Here is an 11,039-nt window from a genome sequence, read left to right on the forward strand (position 1 = left end):
GCAGAAGGATAGATTCTGTCTTCCTACCCATTCTGTTAGCCTGTGTCTTTTTTTAGACAAGTTAAGATCATTGATATTGAGGGAAATTAATGACCACTGATTGTTAATTCTCATTTGTTTTGGATTTGTTCTTCATGGTGGTATTGTGTGTGGATTTCTCCTCCCACCCTCTTTTTTTTCTTTTGACTTTTGGTAAAGTGGGATAATCTATTGCCTACGGTTTTGTGAATGTATTTAACTTCCTTAGGTTGAAGTTTCCCTTCCAGCAATTTCTGTAGGGCTGGATTAGTGGATATTTGTTGTTTAAATCTGAGTTTGTCATGGAATATCTTGTTTTCTCCATTTTTGTTATTGAAAGCTTTGCTGAGTATAGTAGTCTGGGCTGGCATCCATGGTCTCTTAGTGTTTGTAGAACATCTATACAGGACCTTCTGGATTTTAGAGTTTCCATGGAGAAGTCAGATGTAATATTGATAGGTCTATTTTTACATGTTACTTGGCCTTTTTTCTTTGCTGCTCTTAATATTTGTTCTTTATTCTGCATGTTTGGTGTTTTTATTATTATGTGTCGAGGGGACATTTTTGTGGTCCACTCTATTTGGTGTTCTGTAAGCTTCTAATACTTTCATTGGCATGTCTTTCTTTAGGTTGGGAAAGTTCTATGATTTTGTTGAATATGTTTTCTGCACCTTTGAGCTGGGCTTCTTCACCTTCTATACCTATTATTCTTAGGTTTTGCCTTTTCTCTGTATCCTATATTTCCTTATTTTTTTGTGTTAGGGATTTTTTGAACTTAAGATTTTCTTTGGTGGATGAATCTATTTCTCCTAGTGTATCTTCAATGCCTATGATTCTCTCTTCCATCTCTTGTATTCTGTTGGTTATGCTTGTATCTGTAGTTCCTGATCATGTACCCATCTTTTCTATTTCCAGCATTCCCTCAGACTGTGTTTTTTAATTGTCTCTATTTCAGTTTTCAAGCCTTGAACTGTATGATTTGTTTCCTTTACTTGTTTGGTTGTTTTTTTCTTGGATTTCCTTGCTTTCTTTAAAATATTTGTTTGTGTGTTACATTTTTTTGGTTTGTCTTTTCCTCTATTTGTTGAATTTTTTGTTTGTTTTTTTCTTTCATTTCTTTAGGGTATTTTCTCATTTCTTCTTTGAGGGTTCTATCATCTTCTTAAAGTTGTTTTTAAGGTCTTTCTCTTCTGCTTCATCTGTGTTGGGATGTTCAGGTTTTGCTGGTGTAGAGTCCCTAGTCTTTGGTGGCATCATATTGGTTTTTCTGTTGTTGAATGTGTTCTTATAATGTTAACTTCCCATCCCTTCTTCCAGTGGGTGCAGGTGGGGTGTCTTCCTCCCCTGGTGGGTATGGGTTCAAAGTTCTCTCCCAGTGGGTGCAAGCAGGTCCAATACTCTGATGGCTCTCCTGGTGGCTACAGGTGGGGTCTGAGACACTCCCTCTCCCAGTGGGGAGGCAGGACTAGCACGATGTTGGCAGACTCTGGATGGCTTGGTCTACTGGTGTAAATTGACCTTCCTGCAGTCCCCATGCTAGGAGATCCCAAAGAATGCACATGGAAGGAGGGCCTGAGATGACCCCATGCTCACCTCTCCCCTCGGGTGGAGGCAGGACTAGCACCACGATGTCAACAGACTTAGTTCGCTGGGGCAAGTTGACCAGCCTGCAGTCCCTAGGCCAGGAGATCCCCAAAAAAGCATACTGGCTTTTATATTATTATTATTTTCTTTCTTCACCTATCTTAGGCCCTATGTAGAAATTTGGGCCTCATGTTGGAACATCAAAATGTACCGGGCTTTTTCTTTTAGGTCACCAACCAGCTCCCAAATCATGACACAGAGACTTACTAGTTTTCAATGCTGGGCCTAGCATAGGCTTATTTCTGTCTAGCTCTTTTAACTTAAATTAACCTGTTTTTTATCTACCATTTGCCTCAGGGCTTTTCCTTTTTCTTTCTGTATAACTTACTCTCACTCTTCTTATGTCTAGCCTGCTGGCAGCCACCGCGCTTCTTGCCCCAAGTGAGTCCCACTCTGTCTCCCTCATTCTCTCATCTCTTCTTTTGTTCTTCCTCTTGAGCCTAGATTCTTCCTCCTATTTGTTCATTCTGAATGGCAGTTATGCCCATCCCTCTCCTCCCTTGCTATTGACTATTCAGCTCTTTATTAGAACAATAGGTACAGTGAAACGAATGGAACACATCTTTACACAATTAAATGCACATCCTTACATTGTTAAACAAATGTAGCATAAACAGATGAAATGCATCTTTGCCCAGTTCAAATAATATTCCACAGCATTAAACTCCAGGTGTTTAGAATCCTTCTTCTGTGGCTGCACTCGGTATTTTATTGCCATACAGTAGAATTACTGTTCTAGAATTCAATAAGAACATCCTATTCTCTCAAAGGAGCTCAGCTAACTAGGTATTTCCTGTACCCCATGGCTTCTCTTACATTGGGTGGTGGTCCCTCACCCTATCACCCAGGTTTCTACTACATCACTACTCTTCCCCTCAACAACTTTCCTTTTCATACTTTAATGGCGGTTCCTTTATTTCCCTTTGCTATTCTGGTCTAGACCTCATAGTACATCCTTTTTTTTTTTGTCATGTAATGAATATGCTTATAGACCCGAACCCACTGACAGCCTTCTCCTTACCCATTCTGGGTTTATTGAGCTGGTGTAAGGAGTCAATAGCCATTGGCATTACTAGCCACTGAATTCTTCAAGCTCTTCAATACTCCAACTAGTTCTGTTTGTCTACCATTTCCTCCTCACAATAGCTTTTCCAAATCTCTACTACACTCCTCCACCATTTTTTTCCTCCTGAGAAATGACTCTCGTCTCACATATTGAATATAGACTATAGACACATTTAAATTCTCACCCAGGCACTGATGGCCACATCCTTCAATGCCCTCAACTCTCTCACCCTAGTAAGAGAGAGGAGTGTCCTTCTCCCACTGAGGACATGCATTTAACCATCATTGAGGCTTACCACTTGTCAGTATGCATTGTGCTAAATGCTAGTGGTATGAAAGACAAAAAGGAGCTTAAATAAACTCGGTGGAATGGGCCTGTGAATGAATCCTAACATTCAGTGTGCATTTTAACGTAGTCACAGGCTTATGCACAGAATATCAAAGACAGTGATACAGAAAGCTGCCTGATTCAACTCTTATGGAAAGCAGGCAAAGTGTCATGGCACGAGGGGCACTCTGACTGGGACATTGCTTGACTCAATATTTAAACAAGGATCAACTATTAACTAGGGAGTGTTTGGGTTGGGAAGGAAGTAGGAAGACCAAAGATTGGAAAGATAAAGAGAAGACAAAAGAGAGGGTTAGAGAGAGTGAGGGAGGGGTGTAAAAGTATGAAGTTGGCTGCATTCCACAAATAACTTCACATTTACTACTTTTCCAAATTTGTTTCTTATTTCATCTAGTATATGACATCACTATCTATTTGATCACTAGAAATCTTGACTTGTATGATTTCCCTTGTTTCTTTATATCTTCCTTCATAAGGAACTCTCTTCTGTTGATGCCACGTCATCAGCATTTCTTGTGTGGCCCTCCTCTCTCCACCTCTGGCCAGCATCAGTCCAGGAGGCTCAGGATTGACTGTACCCTTGCACTGTTTCTGGAACGATCATGCTAATTTGTACAGCCAATTACATACATGTCCAGCCCCAAACTGGCTGTTTCAGCAGGGCAATAAAGACTTTTATTGTACCACCTCTATCCCCACCTTTTATAGATCTCATTTCCTGGAGATTAATCATATTCCTGGACTCTAGAATAACAGTCTATCAATAATTTCCTTAGCATTCTCATTTTAAGACTTTGTGTCTTTCCCCACATAGGTATAAGAATATTGATGTCACTTTTTTTGAGGCAGGGTCTCATTATGTTTTCCTGGCTGGCCTGAAACGCTCCATGTAGACCAGGCTAACTTTAGTGTCACAGAGATCCAGCTGCCTCTGCCTACAATGTGCCATGAATTCAAGTAATGATCCAGTATGCCTGGCCATTAATCCACTTCTTAACACATGCAATTTAGTGGAGACAACCATCTGCCATTTAACTAATCTTTCTTTTTTCCCAAATAATGAGTGTATTAGGTCTTCTCAACCCATCCTTCTAGCTTTTCCTTTTAGTTTATAAAGGATAACAATGACACCAAAAACCTTCAACAAATTGACCCCATTTGAATCTCATATCAAGAGTCTTAATTTGAGCTGACCCTGAGGGCATGAAGGCAGGAGAACTGGCCCTACCCTTCTCTCATTGCTGCAAGGACAATGCTTGAGAGTTCACCCTGGTTGTGTGGACAGGGGAGAACTGGTGGTCTGGCTGCCCAGGCTCAGACCCAGAGGTATGACTTGGCCTGCCCCAACATCTTCTCCATCTATGATCTGCTGGGGCATGTGAAAGGGCCAGACTCACAAACCCAAGTCTCCATGGTCTTCACAACACAGGGTAACAACATGCTATCCAAGAAGAGTCCTAGTGTAATAGAAACTAGAGGCCTCAAAGCAGACCAATGACTCTTCGTAATAAATACTTGCAGGTAAAGATATATGGACAAAGGCATTGCTGTGTCACACTGTAGCTTCCATGAGGAGGTTTTTCCTTTTTTTCTCTTAAATTTTGTTTTATATGGGAGGGGAGTGCAGGGGTGGAGAGTGGATTTGATGGAATGGGGAAATGAATGGGATCCAGATGTGTGATGTGTCAGTACCTGGCTGTGGATCTCTGCATCTGCTTCCATCAGCTACCGGTTTCAGAGAGGGAGGAGTGATGGAAAAAAAAGGGAGGTCAAGACCCCCTCTGCTGGGAAAACCCACAGAAACAGTTGACCTGAGCAAGTGGGAACTCATGGACCCCAGCCTGACAGCTGGGGAGCCAACATAGGACCAAACCAGGCCCCTGAACAGTGGGTGTCAACTAGGAGGACTGGGCAGTCTATGGGACCTCTGGCAGTAGAACCAGGATGTATCCCTAGTGCACAAATGGACGTCAGGAGCCCATTTCCCAGCCTAGATACTCCGGGGAGGGCCTAGGCCCTGGTCCCAAATGACTTGACAGATTTCAATGATCCCTCATGAAAGGCCTCACCCTCCCTGGGGAGTGGATGGGGGATGGGATGGGGGTTGTTGGGGGGCATGGGAGGGTGGGGGAAGAGACAGCTGGGATTGACATGTAAAATAAGATTGTTTCTAATTTAAAATAGCTACTCAGGAGGCTATAAGGGACTCTAGCACGCTTACTTAAACTTTTATACAAGCAAACTAAAACCTAGCTCAGTGTAAAAGGCCATAATCCAAGAAAGCCAGAACTCAAGTGTGGCCACTCCCAAGTAGCCAGCAGGGATCAGTTAGAAAACAGGCTTTGTACTAAGTGATTCAAACAGGGTTGCTGCTCCATTCTCAAGCACAAACATCCCCTTTTTCTCATATTGTTGTTCATATGCTTCCCATTTGTGTCCTATAGAAAATACTGTCTCCAACTAGCTTATACATATATGTGTGTATATACTATGTATACATGTGTGTATGTACATACATATACAGCAAAACCTCATGTGATTTAAAAAGTCCTTAGTAGAGTCCTACCCTAGTCCTCAATTATTTTTCACCAGAAGGAACCACTAATAAAATTTCTAGCTGGAAGTATATGTATTATATGCATATACAAATACAAACATATCAAGATTGAGATCGTGTGTGTGTGTGTGTGTGTGTGTGTGTGTGTGTGTGTGTGTGTGTGTGTGTGTGCGCGCGCGTGTGTGTGTGTGAATAATAATGGGCTGCATCCTATCATTGTGTATTCTATTTTAGCTCATAGATATTCAAAAATGTTTATTGTGGTCATAAGACTCGAGAGCTACTTAACTGTTTAAGTGTACAGTGAGGCATTATTTTTTAATTGCTGCATAATATACTAACTATAAGCTCATGGTATTTAGCCAAATCTCCATTGATGAATATTTAATTTATTTTTAGTTTATTGCTATTTCTAGTGATGCTGCAGTGAGAATCATCTTGCATATGTGACTAGCCAAAGTCAGCTGAAACAGATGGTGCATCCAAAACCTAACTGAAGAGTGTAATAATGGAGAGGCTATTTACACAGTGCTGGCAGGATTAACAGAGCCAGTAATAAACAGCTAAGCCCTCAGGAGCTAGCAACAGTGAGAAACCTTTGCCAACCCTAGGCATGAAGGGACAGGAGGCAGGCAGTGTTACTAGAGGCTAGTGACACTTTTGTAGGAACAAGAAGAATGAATAATGTGATCTCAGTCTTCTCTGCTCTCTAGGTTCCTGCTGGTATTTCCTAACCACTGCTTGAAAGTGGAAGCCAAAACAGGAGCAAGCCCAAGTAAGGCAGTCCTTGCAAGTCAGCCTGTGAGGCTCAGAGCAGGCAGAGAAGACTGAACACAGATCTGGATCACTGGAGAATAACCAGTATGATGTGTTTTTATACAAATGTGCCACAAATCTGTTAGAAATTGTTCCTTTGGTTGTCAGTGTAAAGGAAAGAGCTCCCTGGAGAGCCCAGTGATGGCCTTTCTTTCTCAGAATTCAATGCTTAGTTATGCATATAGCTCCTCATAGTTAAGAATACATTTTCCAGACTTCCTTGTCACCAAAGTGATGTAAGAGCAAGTGTCATGTGGCAGCTCCAGAGAGTTTTGTCTGAGGACTGCTGATATGTCCATTTGTCCCTTGTGCAATTTCTTACCTATGGTATATTTCACATGCTGCCCAGGACCATACCACTTGGATGATGCTGAAAGAAGCAAAGTTCCTGAGAGCCACACAGAGTAAAAGCTGTCTTGCCACACCCAAATGTACATACCGCCAGACTGCATTTATTTTAGAGAAAACTTAATTTGATATGTAGTTACTTTCCTTAGCCCATTCATTATATTTAATGGGTATAAAATATAAACACTTGAAATTTTTATGAATATTTTGACACTGAGTAATTTTTAAAGCTTAAGATATTTAATTGAGATATATATTATTAATATCAATTAAATATATATTGTGTTTAGGGGACTGGGGAGAGGACTCAGCAGTTAAGAACACTGGCTTCTTTTCTTGAGAACCTGGATTTAATCTCAACACTCATATGGTGGCTCACAACCATCTATAGCTTCAGCCATAGAGGATTCAACACCCTCTTCTGGCCTCCTTGGGTCCCAGGTAAGCCCTTATATACATAAAATAATAAAATATTTTTTTAAATGTGTCTGTTTGATGTATCCAATGGGACCTAAACTCCTGTCTTCATGATTATGCACCAAGTGCTCTTAACTCAGCCTAGTGAGACCTATGGACAATGTCTATGGGAGAGTAAGTGCTGAGACAATGTGAGCTCTTACAACCGTTCCTAACACTGCTGCTTTAATTGTCCTTCAGTGATGTACTAGTCTGTGTAATGTCTGGAACCATCTTTTTTTTCTCTCCCTCATCAGAAGTGGACATTAAATTAGGTGGGCTTTTTTTGTCCAGTAACTTAATATTTCCTATATCCTTAGATTGCTATCTATAATTATGAAGTCGAGTACCTTTTCATATAATTTAAGTCATTTACATTTGTTTTCTATTGAATTTCTTATTAGTATCCTCAGTTCCTCCTTGAGTTGGTTTTATTTTATTTTGCAAAAAAACTCTTTAACATATTATGGAATTAGGTTTTTGTTCAGTACAGTACTAAAAATCTTTCCCCAGGTTTCCATGTGTCCTTTTGACTTGACTTCCAAATGCAAATTTAAAAATTATATAGTGAAAATGACGCTTCTGAGCCTAATGTCCCTTCTTGGGAAGATGAAGCTATAGTCCAGACTAGTTCCAAAAACATGCAAATTTAGTCTGAGACAAAGATGACATTTCAAACCAAATGGGTTGTTCAAAATAATGGTGACACTACTCATAAATTATGTTTCCTTGTCAAAAATGAGAATATTGTTGTAGACTTCTTTCTTATTAGAAAATGTTTGGCTGATGGATCAGGCTTCTTTTATTTTAGTTTGTAATTTTTTTCAGATTTTTAAATTTAAATTAGAAACAAGATTGTTTTATATGACAATCCCAGTTCCCTTTCCCTCCCCTCCTCCCCAACCACCCCACCTGAATATAACCCTACCTATCACATATCCATTCTTTTATTCTTCCCCTGACTCAACCTTTCTGTTCCCTTAGGACCTCTGCATCCTTCCTCTTCTTCCCTTCTCATTCTTGAAGCTCCCTCCCCCCTCTTCCCCTGCTCTGAATTTGTTCAGGGGATGTTGACACTTTCCCCTTCACCAAGGGACCACAGATGTCTCTCTAAGGGTCCTCCTTGTTTACGAGTTTCTCTGTAAGTGTGGATTGTAGGCTGGTAATCCTTTACTCTATGTCTAAAATCCACATATAAGTGAGTTCATACCATGTTTGTCTTTTTGTGATTGGGTTACCTCACTCAGAATGGTTTCTTCAAGTTCCATCCATTTTCCTGCAAATTTCAAGATTCCATTGTTTGTTTTTTTCACTGAGTAATACTCCATTGTGTAAATGTACCACATTTTCTCTATCCATTCTTCGATTGAGGGGCATCTAGGCTGCTTCCAGTTTCTGGATATTACAGATAGTGCTGCTATGAACATTGTTGAACAGATGTTTTTGTTGTATAAATGTGCTTCTTTTGGGTATATGCCTAAGAGTAGAATTGCTGGAATTTGGGGTAGACTGATTCCCATTTTCTTGAGGAGTCGCCATACTGATTTCCAAAGTGGCTGTACAAGTTGGCACTCCCACCAGCAGTGGAGGGGTGTTCTTCTTTCTCTGCATCCTCTCCAAAATAAACTGTCATTGGTTTTTTTGATTTTGGCCATTCTGACAGGAGTAAGATGGTATCTCAGAGTTGTTTTGATTTGTATTTCCCTGATGGCTAAGGATGCTGAACACTTTCTTATGTGTCTTTCAGCCATTTTAGATTCCTCTATTGAGAATTGTCCATTTAGTTCTGTACCCCACTTTTTAATTGGATTGTTTGGTGTTTTGGAGACTAGCTCCTTGAGTTCTTTGTATATTTTGAAGATCAGCCCTCTGTCAGTTGTGGGGTTGGTGAATATCTTTTCCCAGTCTGTGGGCTGCCGTTTTGTCTTGCTAACTGTGTCCTTTGCCTTACAGAAGCTTCTCAGTTTCAGGAGGTCCCATTTATCAATTGTTGATCTCAGTGTCTGTGCTACTGGAGTAATGTTCAGGAAGCTGTGTCCTGTACCAATTAATTGAAGGGTATTTCCCACTTTGTCTTCTAATAGGGTTAGTGTGGCTGGGTTTTTGTTGAGGTCTTTGATACATTTTGACGTAAGTTTTGTGCATGGCAATAGGCTTGGGTCTATCTGTAGTCTTCTACATGTCTGCATCCAGTTATGCCAGCACCATTTGTTGAAGATGTTCTCTTTGTTCAGGGTACAAATTTGGATTGTTTGTCAAAAATCAGGTGTTCGTAGGTGTGTAGGTTAATATCAGGGGGTTCTACTCTATTCCATTGGTCTACCTGTCTATTTTTGTGCAAATATCAAGCTATTTTCAGGACTATAGCTCTGTAATAGGGCTTGAAGTCAGGGATGTTGATGCCTCCAGAAGTTCCTTTACTGTACAGGGTTGTTTTGGCTATCCTGGGTCTTTTGTTTCTCCATATAAAGTTGAGAATTGTTCTTTCAAGGTCTGTGAAGAATTGTGTTGGGATTTTGATAGGGATTGCATTGAATCTGTATATTGCTTTGGACAAGATTGCCATTTTTACTATGTATCCGAGAGCATGGAAGATCTTTCCATTTTCTGGTATCTTCTTTAATTTCTTTCTTTAGAAAGTCAAAATTCTTAGAATACAGGTCTTTCACTTTTTTGGTTAGTGTTACCCCAAGGTATTTTATGATGTTTGTGGCAATTGTAAAGGGTGATGCTTCTCTAATTTCTTTCACCACCAATGTGTCATCCGTATATAGTAGGGCTACAGAATTTTGAGTTAATCTTGTATCCTGCCACTTTGCTGAAGGTGTTTATCAGCTGTAGGAGTTCCCTGGAAGAATTTTTCGGGTCACTTATGTAGACTATCATATCATCTGCAAATAGTGAGAGTTTGACTTCTTCCTTTCCGATTTGTATTCCCTTGATCTCCTTTTGTTTTCCTATTGCTGTAGCTAGAACTTCAAGGACAATATTGAAGAGGTATGGAGAGAGTGGACAGCCTTGCTTGTCTCTGATTTTAGAGGAATTGCTTTGAGTTTTTCTCCATTTAATTTGATGTTGGCTGTTGGCTTGCTGTATATTGCTTTTATTATGTTGATGTATGTTCCTGTTATCCCTGATTTCTCCAAGACCTTTGTCATGAAGGGGTGCTGGATTTTGTCAAATGATTTCTTGGCATCTAGAGAGATGATCATGTGGCTTTTTTCCTCAGTCTGTTTATATGGTGGATTACATTGATGGATTTTCATATGTTGAACCATCCTAGCATCCTTGGGATGAAGCCTACTTGATCATGGTGGATGATTTCTCTAATGTGTTCTTTGATTCAATTTACCACTATTTTATTGAGTATTTTTGCATCAATGTTCACGAGGGATATTGGTCTGTAGTTTTCTTTCTTTGTTGTGTCTTTGTGTGGCTTGTGTTTCAAGGTTATTGAAGACTCATAAAAAGAGTTTGGCAATGATCCTTCTGCTTCTATTGTGTGGAATATTTTGAGGAGAATCGCTATTAGCTGTACCTTGAATTTCTGGTGGAATTCTGAACTGAAGCCATCTGGCCTGGGCTTTTTTTGGTTGGGAGACTTATGATGACTGCTTCAATTTCATTAGGGGTTATAGGTCTATCGAAGCTGCTTATCTGTTTTTGATTTAATTTGGTAAGTAAAATCTGTCCAGAAAATTATCCATTTCCTTTAGATTTTCAAATTTTGTGGAATATAGGTTTTCAAAGTATGACCTGATGATTCTCTGGATTTCCTCTGTGTCT

At 40.0% G+C, this 11,039-nt stretch overlaps 1 long non-coding RNA gene across 1 annotated transcript in view; it reads left to right on the forward strand.

Moving 5' to 3' along the window:
• The window catches only part of LOC107979088, a 50,509-nt gene extending 43,365 nt beyond the window's left edge, over positions 1-7,144 (forward strand). The window contains exon 3 of the long non-coding RNA XR_003485612.2: positions 7,088-7,144. This is a non-coding gene — a long non-coding RNA (uncharacterized LOC107979088). The remainder of the gene's footprint in view (positions 1-7,087) is intronic.
• The last annotated feature ends 3,895 nt before the right edge of the window (positions 7,145-11,039 follow it).

Source organism: Cricetulus griseus, chromosome 5, assembly GCF_003668045.3.
Source record: "Cricetulus griseus strain 17A/GY chromosome 5, alternate assembly CriGri-PICRH-1.0, whole genome shotgun sequence".
NCBI lineage: Eukaryota > Metazoa > Chordata > Mammalia > Rodentia > Cricetidae > Cricetulus > Cricetulus griseus.